This window comes from Salvelinus fontinalis, chromosome 6 (genome assembly GCF_029448725.1).
Source record: "Salvelinus fontinalis isolate EN_2023a chromosome 6, ASM2944872v1, whole genome shotgun sequence".
NCBI lineage: Eukaryota > Metazoa > Chordata > Actinopteri > Salmoniformes > Salmonidae > Salvelinus > Salvelinus fontinalis.
In genome coordinates, this window is record NC_074670.1 from 31,456,843 (window position 1) to 31,469,515 (window position 12,673).

The window sequence follows — 12,673 nt, forward strand, 5'->3', positions numbered from 1 at the left end:
ATTGGGAGTCCCATAGGGCAGCGCACAATTGGCCCTCTGCAATCTGATTTCTCGGCTCAGGTTATGGATGTGTCACTGCAACCTTAAAGGTCCTCAATGATGTCACCATTGCCCTTGATTCTAAGCAATGTTGTGCTGCTATTTTTATTGACTTGGCCAAAGCTTTTGATACAGTAGACCATTCCATTCTTGTGTGCGGCTAAGGAGTATTGATGTATGAGGGGTCTTTGGCCTGGTTTGCTAACTACCTCTCTCAAAGAGTGCAGTGTATAAAGTCAGAAAATCTGCTGTCTCAACCACTGCCTATCACCAAGGGAGTACCCCAAGGCTCAATCCTTATTGTTTAACCAGAATTCACAGGAGGTTGGTGGTACCTTAATTTGGGAGGAGGAGCTCGTGGTAATGGCTGGAAGCGGAATCAGTGGAATGGTATCAAATGCATCAAACACATAGTTTGATGCCATTCCATTTGCTCCATTCCAGACATTATTATGAGCCGTCCTCCCCTCAGCAGCCTACACTGATATAAAATTAACATAGCATTATAAAGAGAACATTGGTGCAAACTGTTAAAGTACAGAAATAGCTGTTCAGAGCAAAGGAAAACAGTATGTTCCCTGACCGGGAATCGAACCCGGGCCGCGGCGGTGAGAGCGCCGAATCCTAACCACTAGACCACCAGGGAGTAGTTGTATTGCTCATGTCGACGCTTCGAACTTAAAAGAAAGGCAATTTGGTTTATTATTTGCATATCTAAAATTCATGATTGTAAATTAACCTGGACAAGTGAGAAGTTGAATTTATCCAAATATATTGAGTATCAAGCAGTGCTTGACTTGGGCAGGAGCTCACCAGAACTGAGTACCAGCACCTCCGATTTTCTACTGCATGAGGTCCTGCACCTCATAAAATATTAGCTCAAAGGTATTGTACAGTTCCTGCACCTAAATATAAACAGTACCGTCATCTATTTTAATCGAAGTCAAGCACTAGTCATTGTAAATAAGAATTTGGTCATAACTGACTTTCCTAGTTAAATAAAGGTTACATTTAAAAAAGCTACTTATACTGAAATAAGATAGAAATGCAACATGTAAAGTGTTGGTCCCGTGTTTCATGAGCTGAAATAGAAGATCCCAGGAATTTTCCATATGCTCAAAAAGCTTATTTCTCTAAAATGTTGTGCACAAATTTGTTTACATCCCTTTTAGTGAGCATTTCTCCTTTGCCAAATAATCCATCCACCTGACATGTGTGGCATATCAAGGTGATTAAATAGCATAATTATAACGCAGGTGCACCTTGTGCTGGGGACAATAAAAAGCCACTCTAAAATGTGCAGTTTTGCCACACAACACAATGCCACAGATATCTCAAGTTTTGAGGGAGTGTGCAATTGGCATGCTGACTGCAGGAATGTCCACCACAGCTGTTGCCAGAGAAATTAATGTTCATTTCTCTACTATAAGCCACCTCCAACGTTGTTTTAGAGAATTTGGCAGTACATTCAACTGGCCTCACAACCGCAGACCACCTCCAAACCGGCTTATTCAACTGCGGGATCGTCTGAGACTAGCCACCTGGAGAGCTGATGAAACTGTGGGTTTGCACAACTGAAGAATTTCTGCACAAACTGTCGGAAACCGTCTCAGGGAAACTCATCTGTGTGCTTGTCGTCCTCACCAGGGTTGGTGTAGTAACCAACTTCAGCAGGTAAATGCTCACCTTCAATGGCCACTGGCACGCTGGATAAGTGTGCTCTTTACGGATTAATCCCGGTTTCAACTGTACCGTATGACGTCGTGTAGGCGAGCGGTTAGCTGATGTCAACATTGTGAACAGAGTGCCCAATGGTGGCGGTGGGGTTATGGTATGGGCAGGTATAAGCTAAGGACAGCAAAAACAATTACATTTTATCGATGACAATTTGAATGCACAGAGATACCGTGACTAGATGCTGAGACCCATTGTCGAGCCATTCATCCTCCGCAATCACCTCATGTTTCAGCATGATAATGCACGGCCCCATGTCTCAAGGAGCTGTACACAATTCCTGGAAGCTGAAAATGTCCCAGTTCTTTCATGGCCTGCGTACTCACAGACATGTTACCCATTGAGCTTGTTTGGGGTGCTCTGGATGAACGTTTACAACAGCGTGTTCCAGTTCCCACCAATATCCAGCCACTTCACATAGCCATTGAAGAGGAGCGGAACATTCCACAGGCCACAATCAACAGTCTGATCAACTCTATGCAAAGGAGATGTGTCATGCTGCATGAGGAAAATGGTGGTCACAACAGACACTGACTGTTTTTCTGATCCAGGCCCCTACCTTTAAAAATCTGTGCCCAACAGATGCGTGTCTGTATTCCCAGTCATGTGAAATCCATAGATTGGGGCCTAATGAATGTATCTCAATTGACTGATTTCCTTCTATGAACTGTAACTCAGTAAAATCTTTGAAACTGTTGCATGTTGCGTTTATATTTTTGTTCAGTGTATATTGCACAGTGAGGAGAAATTCAACTGTGGACATAGTCCCCCCCCAAAAAATCCTGCTGTTGCCAGCATGTAATAACCAACATACAATGACATAACATGTAGCTAGTACAACAAAAAGGATAATTAATTAGTATTAGAAAGTTCGGTAAACACAACTACACCTGGAATAGCAAATGTAAGTAGCTGCCATTGCCTATGCCTAATGAGTGTTAAGCTAGAAGGTATGCGTATTTTAAGTTTTTTTTTCTGGTTGTGCACTATTTTGCCTTTGTCTCAGCCAGATGTATGGCAGGCTACATTGATGCATTCAACAAAGGCATTTTTTTCATAGCCTGCACACCAAACCATTAATGTAATAGTAAGACTTAAAAAAAGGTATCTAATAAAAGTTTACAAATAACATGCAGACACTGCTTTAAACAGTTGAAACATGGTAGATTATGTGTGATTAACTTTTTCCAGCAAAGGAAACCTATGCTGGATACACCCACCTTAATAAAAAAAGGCATTGCTGTGTTATAGACACCTGGCTGGTAAGGGGGACGCTCATGCCGTACTGCATCCAACCAAAAAGCTTAACAAGAGCTTGTAATTGATGTATGCCTATCGGTAACGTTCAAATAAAAGATATTGAAATGCCTTTGAGTAGACCAAAGCTGTATTTATTTTGCAATCTTAGTCCACACCCAGGGATCCATCACAACCAGGGGCACACACCTGTCACTGCAATAGAATATGATATATTGCATGGCTATACCTTAATTACAATAGAACACTATCACTGCATTCTAACAAAACACACCAGAGAGATTAAAGTAGATGTCACACGTCAAAATTTGATGGATGACCCTATGTGAGCCTATGTGACCGCTATGTGAACCTAAGGGGCTGCCTGTCAGGACATTCTGATGGTTAGGTGGGGGTCTTTGGGTAAGGGTCCAGTTGTCAGGTCAACCGGTAATGATTTATGACCCCAGCCTGATTTATGACCCTATGTAATGATTTATGACCCTATGTCCTGTTGTAGCAGGCATGCCCATATTTGGGCTTCCGGTCAGGACATCCTGGCCGGGGTGGGGGTCTTTGGGGTAAGTGTCAAGCTGTCAATGTCGTAAATCAAAAAAAGATCATGATTTATGACCCTATGTAGTGATTGATGCCCCAATGGTTTGTAGAACGGGGGGCATGCCCATATTTGGGCTTCCGGTCAGGACATCCTGATGTTTAGGGGGGGGGGGTGGGGTTTGGGGTAAGTAAGTGACCAGGTGTCATGTCAAACTGTTCCTGGATGTCTAGTGTTGGGGGTTGTTAATGAACATTTCAAAGAGGTTGGCTTTGCAGAAGCCTTATAAAGCCCCAGAACAATTCCTGTTTAAGACTGTACAAGATCTTAAGAATAACCATGGAATTTGGGATCGGTGGCAAAGCGGTGATGACTGTAACAACTGAAGCGGGTCCTCGGTTGGTCCATAGAGCACGGGCCAAGTATCAACCCGCAATATATGATGCTCCAAAAAAACGTTTTTTAAATGTGTATAGAAGCCAAATACCTCCATCAAATGCGCTGAAAGATCAAGTGTTGATGTCTAATGGACAGCTGTGGGGGTATCGGTTTGATTACGTGGCCTGTAGAGTGACCCTCTATACGGTCGCTGAAGGAGAAGAATATACAGACCAGACTGTAGGCTTGGACTATGGTGTTGAAGACTGGTCGGTTTTTCGCAAGGTTGTGTGTCCTGAACTGCGCCTTATCACCAAGGGGTATAGTGTGTTCACGGGGCACGAGACCCGTTGGGAAGGTACCCCTGACTCCTCAGGACGAATATTTCACAGGGTGAAAATACAAAGACAGAATGGACGTCCCTGCGGCTGCGTGGAGTTCTTCATTTCATCATAGACCATGGATATCCCTACCTTCTACGAGGACTCCGCTACGTCATGGGGCCCCGAAACTAAGGACTCAATGCCTCGCAGCCCTACACTCTACTCACCCCTGGCAAGACCCGCGACACCCCCTACATGTACCCAGCCTGAGGATGTGTTTGATGGGGTGGTCAGTACTATTTTTGTGGATACCATCAAGGCCTCTGTAGCTACACTTTTAGACTTGGTGATTGGCGACTATATAAGAGAAAAATGCATCGGCTGTGAGATCAATCACCCCAGCCAGCGTCGTCATCCTTGCCTATACGACCCTCCGAGATACTACTTTTTCAATCATTTTGAGGAGCTGGTGAAAAGACTGTGGTCCCGCAGGTTTATACCATCGCTGGTCAGCGCCCTGGAGTCTATGGGTCTTGTGCCGTCTATCCCCAGAGTTTACGGGGTAACCGAGGCCTTCCTACATGAACTGAAGGAGGCAATTTTCATCCACGAGAAACTCAAAGAAATCCGACACACCCTGGTGGCCGACAACAAATACCGGGAAGCTGTGGTGGCTGATGTGGTGCTTTTCTGGCTCAATAAATCCCAAGAGACCGAGTGACATTTTGTTATTTAGACGTAAAAGCTATGGGTAACTATGTGTATACGATGTTGGAGCGAATAAATACATTTTTTCTTTTGAGAGACCTTACAAATGTTATGCATCAGATTATTGAAAATAAAGTGAATAATGTATCGTTCTACACGACACACAATACCTGGGCTAATGTAGAGCGTTTGCTGAAAATGGAACAAATCATGAATCATGTACGACATACGGGTGGGAGTTTGCAATGGACACAAATGGTATCAAGAATTTTTGATGAGTCTGAAGAGCTAGAAGTAACTTTGGCTAAGATTTTGCATTATTTGTTTGAACCCCCATTTAATGTGAACGTGTATCATATTTGTTGTTTATATACTTATATATCCGACGTGTGTGTTTTAAAAATTCAGCGACACAAACCTGTAAATCTAAACCATATATACAGGGTGTTGCATGATGTGATTGTTGAGAAAACTGGGACTTGTATCTTGCAACAAATCCTGAATTGGTTGTATACGTAATACTTGGTGTTAAAAAAATAAAAATTCACAAACTGAAATGTTGTCGTTATTTGAAAGTGGCTCATTAACGTTATTGTCCCTCAGAGAGGCAAGAAGGATGGCTGAACAGCTGTTGAAAAACATTTATTATAATCCCGCTAACCCAGGGTCTTATGGTGGTAAAGAGCGTTTACAGAGAGCAATAGCCGAAGAAACAGGTAGCCTGTTAAGCGATGCTAAAGTGAGTGAGTGGTTATCAGAGCAGGATGCCTATACTCTCCATAAATCTGTAAGAAAACATTTTCCAAGAAATAGAGTTTTTTCTACGCATCCCTTATCCCAATTTCAGGCGGATCTATGCGACATGCAGGCCCTTGCCGATAAAAATGATGGAAATCGCTACATGCTAACGGTTATAGATATTTTCTCTAAAGTAGCCTTTGTAAGGGTTTTAAAAAATAAGAGCGGGGCCGAGGTAACCCGGGCCTTTGACTCGATCTTGAAGGCAGGAGGAGCACCCAATAAAGTGCAGACTGATGGCGGAAAAGAATTCTTCAATAAAACATTTCAGAAGCTGATGAATAAGTATAAAATAATACATTTTGCTACAGGCTCGGATTTGAAAGCTTCGGTTGTGGAACGCTTTAATAGAACTTTGAAGGAGCGGATGTGGAGATATTTTACAGCTCACAACACACACCGATATCTCGATATAGTTCAGGATTTAGTAACGGGTTACAATAACAATTATCATAAGAGTATAAGGATGAAGCCGTCGGAGGTGTCTTCTGAAAACTCTTTTCAAGTCTTTAAAAATCTGTATGGTTTGTTCCCCGTTCGCCGTAAGAAAAAAATTAACTTTAAATTCAACGTGGGTGACTTGGTGCGTATATCTAAATTGAGGGGTGTTTTCGACAAAAAATACGAACAAGGCTTTAGCTCGGAGTTGTTTACCGTTACAGAATGTCTGCCACGCATACCCTCTGTCTACAAATTACAAGATTATGACGGGGAGCTTATAGAGGGATCTTTTTATGAAAAGGAATTACAGAAGGTCCAGTTGGGTAAAGACAAAGTCTTTCACGTGGAGGAGATTCTAGATCAGAAGAGAGAAAAGGGTAAAAAATGGTTGCTGGTCCGCTGGAAAAACTGGCCCCAAAAGTTCAACAGTTGGGTATTGGAGCATGATGTGGTGGAGGCAACGGGGATTAACTTAAACCCACAGTCATGATAACTAGCTCCTCATTCTCGTGTACACACGAGTGCATCATGGAACACAGCGGCTTCTACCTGACTCTCCCCAGTAATGCGTCTGCACATATATATCGTAATAATCAGAGTTCGAATTATACAACCAATTTTCCAAAGCCTATAGAGTTATCCGAGGCTTGGGAAGTAGGTCTCAGCGAGATTACATACCCCCATAGTTGGTATAATATCAAAGATAAGGACCGTGATTTTTATTGCAAAAAGTTATCGGAACCTGCGAAACTTATTAAGCTTAAAAAAGGTTTCTATAGAACCGTCGACAGGATCGTCTCAGAGTTGAATGAACACCTAACCCTAAACAAGATGGAAATATTCCTATTCTACAATCCAATCCATAAAAGGATACAAATCTCAGGGCCTGCTAACGGGGGTATAAAGACCAGCGGTAATTTATCCTACATGTTGGGGATGGGTCCCAATAAATGGACGTATGTGAAAGATAAATTATTCCCATTCCCTGCGGATATCCATGCAGGCTTTTACAACATATTTGTGTATACCGACATCATAACCTATCAAAGGGTCGGAGACACATGTGTGCCCCTCCTGAGAACAGTTCATATAGACGGAAAGGATGGGGACATCGTCACTGTCAATTATGACAAGCCGCACTACGTACCCGTCAGCAAGAAATATATTGAAAACATTCTGGTTGAGCTTAAAACGGATCAGAACGAAAACATTGAATTTACTTATGGTAAAACGATTGTAAAACTACACTTTAGACCCACCAAAACCTCTCTACATATATAATATTTGGTATTATATTTATAAACATAATACCAAATAAAAGGGTTATGGAGCACCCTCAGCTCGACCCCAACCGTTATGTTTCATACTATGTGGATCAAGTTGGTAATGGACTACCAGGATATCATGGAGCACCGACAATGTATGGTGCGGGGATAGGGGGTATATTTCGTAACCTCTTTAGGATGGTTTTACCGTTTATGAAGAGAGGCTTCAGCATAGCCAAACCACACTTAAAATCCGCGGCTAAAAATATAGTAAGTGAGGTTGTAGCAAATGCTATGACCCGCAGAGCGTCACCAGAGGTGGAGCATCAAGAAGGCTCGGGTCTTATGATATTGTCTCGAAGGCCAAAAAAGAGACCCCCAGGTTTAAGACGCAGGCCTGCACCTAAAAAGCGGAGGTTAACTGTTAAAAGAACCTCAGTAAGTCAAAGACGTGGTAAAGTGAGGAGGTCTGGACCAAAAAGAATACTAGGAAGTATTTTCTAAAAGAATAAGTGACATGGCTCTTTTACACCGAATGTCCTCTGAAGCTATAAAGACAGAACTCGATCTTTTCACGGCACCGTTAACGCAGCATTCAATAGACAGGTCCAGTTATGTGGAGATAGCCCCCCTCTCGGCTATTACAGATAACGGGCCTATCGAATTTTTCATACCAGGCCACGGTGACAACTATCTGGACCTCAACAACACCTTGGTGCATTTACGTCTAAAAGTGACCAAAAGAGATGGGTCTAATATTGCAGGCGATGCCAAAGTGAGTCTCATTAATTACCCCTTGGCCACCATCTTCTCCCAAGTGGATGTGACTTTGGGTGAACGCCTAATCAGTCAAAGCAGCGCCACATACCCATATAGAGCCATCATGGAGTGTTTGCTAAACTACTCCGAAGACACTCTCAAAACACAATTTAGCGCCGGGTTGTTTAGCAAGGATACTGCAGGAGTCTCTATGGAATCGACAGACCCTTCCACCGGGGCAAACAAAGGCCTGGCGGCACGCGCTCGCTACTGCGCCGAATCTCGAGAGTTTCATTTGCTAGGCCCTATACACTCTGACATTTTCTTTCAAGAACGGTTGCTCTTAAATTCTGTTGATTTAAGATTAAAATTAACCAGGGCCAAGGATGAGTTTTGCCTGATGTCCCCCCAAGACGGGGATTTTAGTTTGAAAGTGTTGGGGGCCACCCTTTTTATTAAAAAAGTGTCTGTATCTCCGGCAGTACGCCTGGGTCACTCACATGCTTTGATGAAAGGAAATGCCCTTTACCCTCTCCAAAGAATTACCATGAAAACCTTTAGCATACCTGTGGGCAGTAGAATCTGTAGTCAAGAAAACCTATTTCTAGGCCCTTTACCTAGATATGTGGTTATAGGTCTGGTTGATCACGCCTCTAATACGGGGAGTTTAGATAAAAAAAACTTTAATTTTCAACACTTCAATGCAGAGTATGTAGCTCTCTGTCAGGACGGACGCCAGGTTCCTGCTAAGGCTTTCCAACCCCAATTTAACAACAACATATCTGTGCGAGAATTTTACAATCTATTCCTGGCCACAGGGAGGCATCTAAAAGATCTCTCTTTGCCTATTGACAGAAATGATTTTGCAGAGGGTTACACTTTGTATGCTTTCAATTTATCACCTGATGATGACACCTCAGGAAATCTGTCTGTGATGTCCCAAGGTAACCTCAGGCTGGAAATGCGTTTCCGTACACCTTTAACCTGTACAGTTAGCATGATTGTTTACGCATGCTCTGATTCAATCTTGGAAGTGAATGCCCGAAGACAGGTCTTAGTGGATTATTATTAAGGACCTTTGAGCAAAGACATGAATACCCAAGAGTTGGAAGGGCTCATGAGCCGCTTGATTGGAAAACAATTTTGTGGAGTGATGGCTTGTGATGAATTACCTATTGAGATATGGCCTGAGAGGCCTGCAATGTTTATTGTCAATACCCATCCTAAACACATGCCTGGTGAACATTGGCTAGCTATGACATTAGAACAGGAAGGTGGAAGAAAAATCTCAACTTTTTTTGATTCCTATGGCTTTCCCCCCGGTTTTTCACATTTCCCTAAATCTATTAAAGATTTTTTGACCCTAAACGGTTCAAAGATCTACTACAGCATCAAACAAGTGCAAGATAACCTTTCCACTACATGCGGTCACCACTGTGTATTTTACCTGTGCCAAAGAGCCCGGGGAGTTTCTTTTGAAGATGTTATGTTTCTTTATAAGGATGATTTAAGAAGTAATGATAACTTTGTATCTTGTTTTGTTAGAAAATATCAAAAGTGTTCAAATGTGTGTCGTTTAAGAAAGCGTAATCAAGGCGTATGCTCACGTCATATGTTTCAAGAATGCCACAAATGTTAAATTGCTTATTTTTCAAATAAAACATTTTATTGAATTTAATCATACTCATTCAAAAGTCATTTTCAATAGTCTAACCACGCCGAGAGATCGGGATTAGGAAAAGGTCCTGAGACGTTCATGGGAGTAAATGAGTTAGCATCATCGCTTTCATAGGGGGGCGGTGTCGTTGGGGCATCTTTAGGGGTGCTGTATCTCGTTGAAGGCTTTTGTTTTAAAGCTTGAATCTGTTGACGAAGCTTATGGTTGGGTACACCCGAGAGGGGAATGTTCAGGATTGCCAGGGCCTTAAGAAACTGACGCCAGCCGGGAGGCCTTCGGTCATCAGCAACCTTGTGGGCAGCCGTGGTACTTTTAAGTAAGTCCACCATATGGGAACCCCTAACAACAGCGCCCTGAAGTATAAACTCTCCAGAATCGTTCCAAGCAGCTAATCCCTTTGAGTCTTTTATCTTGTTCATAATGTATTTAACATTCTTCCGGTTACGTAAAGGCACATGTGTCAGTAGGTCATGCATAACTTTATCTTCAAAAGGCATTTGAGCTTCACCAGACATAGGATCTTCACTAGGTAAGAGCGCCGGTACAGGCCTTACCGGGGCCTGGCTATCGTTAGGTTCGACATCTGTTAAAGGGTCCGGTAGGGAAAGTGTTAAATGGTTGGTCTCTCTCTCCCCTTGCTTTACCAGAGTCAAATATCTTTGCATTAGGTTTGTGTATTTTTGGATCTTATCATAAGGGTTCAATCCTTTTCGGTTCAAAACATCCTTCATGGCCGTATCCAAATCATTTTCAGCTGTTTGTCTGATATTTTCAGGACCCTGCATTTGATTTTTAAGTCTATCCAACTCTTGTTGTGGCACCAAGTACATTTTAGTGGCCATCACACCGCGTGTTCAACCCCCACGTCTGGCCGCAATAAGGCTGGTGATGAAGGGCACGGCTATACTGAGTAAAGGTATAAGAAAACCTCCAGACTGTTGTATACTATGTCTTTTCTTTTGAAGACTGGCCCTTTTATTGGCAAAGAGTTTGATCGCGGTCTTTTGTCTCTTTAATTTTTTCAATTGGTTCAGGGTGAGTGGAATGCGTCCTTTGAGAAGATTCAAAGCAATCTCACATAAGGCTAATATGAGATCTGAAGAACAACTACCCAAGATGGCCTTCCGTCCTTTAGCTGTAGACCCAACTAGCCTTGTCAAGAGGGGCAGGTTTCTTTTTAAACGCAGAGACATAGCGTTTACTTTTTAGGAAGGTATGCAGCAGGCCGCTCCCACGGAAACAGACCTGTACGTAGCCTAAGGTGTTCTGGAGTATTTGCTTTTAAATCCACGATTAAATAAGAAAATGGCTCTTTGGTAGTGTCCTCATAGCTCTCCATAAAGTATGATTTCCTTCCAGGGTACATCTGCTGAGCTAGAGTGCTAATTTGCAGTTTGTCTCTAGGATTTTTAAACAATACCATGTAGTTGGCATTCAAGCTAATGGTACGGCTATTTTTACCTTGGTGAAACACATTCTGGACCAAGTAAAGCACGGACAGGTTTCTATGATGAGTATATTGGGTAAAAGCTCTTGCAATTTCTGGATGTTCGCTACCAGCAAATAGCATATCGTCCAAAACAAGCAGATTGTGTATATGTGGGGGGAGAAGTTGATCATCAGACAGAGAATCGGGTATTCCTTCAACAAACTTGATTTTTATTGTCTTCAATAATTCATCATACAGAGGTTGGTAACAGGAATAACACCATACAATATTGTCAGGCTTTTGAGATAACACATGTTCAGAATTCTCTAAAATACTTTTTACAAAAAAAGTTTTACCACTGTTTGATGGGCCTGCAATTAAGGCCGAAAAGGGTAGTTTTAAACGGGGGTCAAAATCCTCGACAGCCGTCATTATATCTTAAGCTTTAAGACACACTGGGGCTTGTAGCCTAAGTCAGTAGCCAAAGGGCAATGTGGTACCGTCAGGCAATAGCCGTCTCTTGTCATAGACTACCCTGAATCTTTTAGTGAGTGGGGCGTTTCTTAGATGGAACCCCTTTTTATCCCTCACTATTTTGTTGTAGGAGGTCAAAATCTCCAAGTCACTATTCTTGTCATTTACGAACCCCTCGACCAAGCGCGTGATTGATTCCAAGTTTACACGCGGGGCATTTTCGTAGTTTTGAGTCACGCCTTTGGCTTTCAACACCACGTGATTGTCTTTAGTCCTAAAAGCATAGCTTTTGGGCCCACATGAGGACCATTCTGTGATATGGTCACCCTCGGCGAGTTCACTAGTTAAACCCCCAAGATAGTTGCTAAGTGGGGGGTTCCAATCCCCCGGCTTGCTTACATAGACCACAGAGTCTGTGTCGTGGTAAAGAACCCGCCGCTGAAGCTGTTCCATGAGGGTGTACAGTTCAAGTCGGGCATAGGCTGTGGTAAATGCTGCAAGAAACACATTTACATTACCTGGGGGTAGAACCCACTTTGGGTTGCGCCGCCATTGCACCAGGGCAATGTCTTGACTCAAGAATGAAAAATGTGAAATTTCGTATTGGTCCGAAAAAACAAATTCCAAAAATTCTTCCGGATCTTTAATGATCGAAGTTGTTAGCATATTGCTTCTCTGCGCTAACTTCCCCCAAAGGGAGTTCAAGTACAATTTCGAAACATTTCTTTTGGTTTTGTTGACCTGTATTCTGTCAGGGTCAAGAAGTATGCCTTCTCTGTCATGGTAGTCTTGAATGTACTTCTCTTTACTTTCTTGATCTGTGACCGATGCTGGATAGCCTGAAGCCATCTGCTT

The 12,673-nt window shown here is 42.6% G+C and overlaps 1 non-coding gene across 1 annotated transcript; it reads right to left on the minus strand.

Moving 5' to 3' along the window:
• Positions 1 to 613: 613 nt before the first annotated feature.
• Positions 614 to 685, minus strand: trnae-cuc (transfer RNA glutamic acid (anticodon CUC)). The gene has a single exon. It is a non-coding gene; the product is annotated as a tRNA-Glu (tRNA).
• Between the last annotated feature and the right edge of the window lie 11,988 nt (positions 686 to 12,673).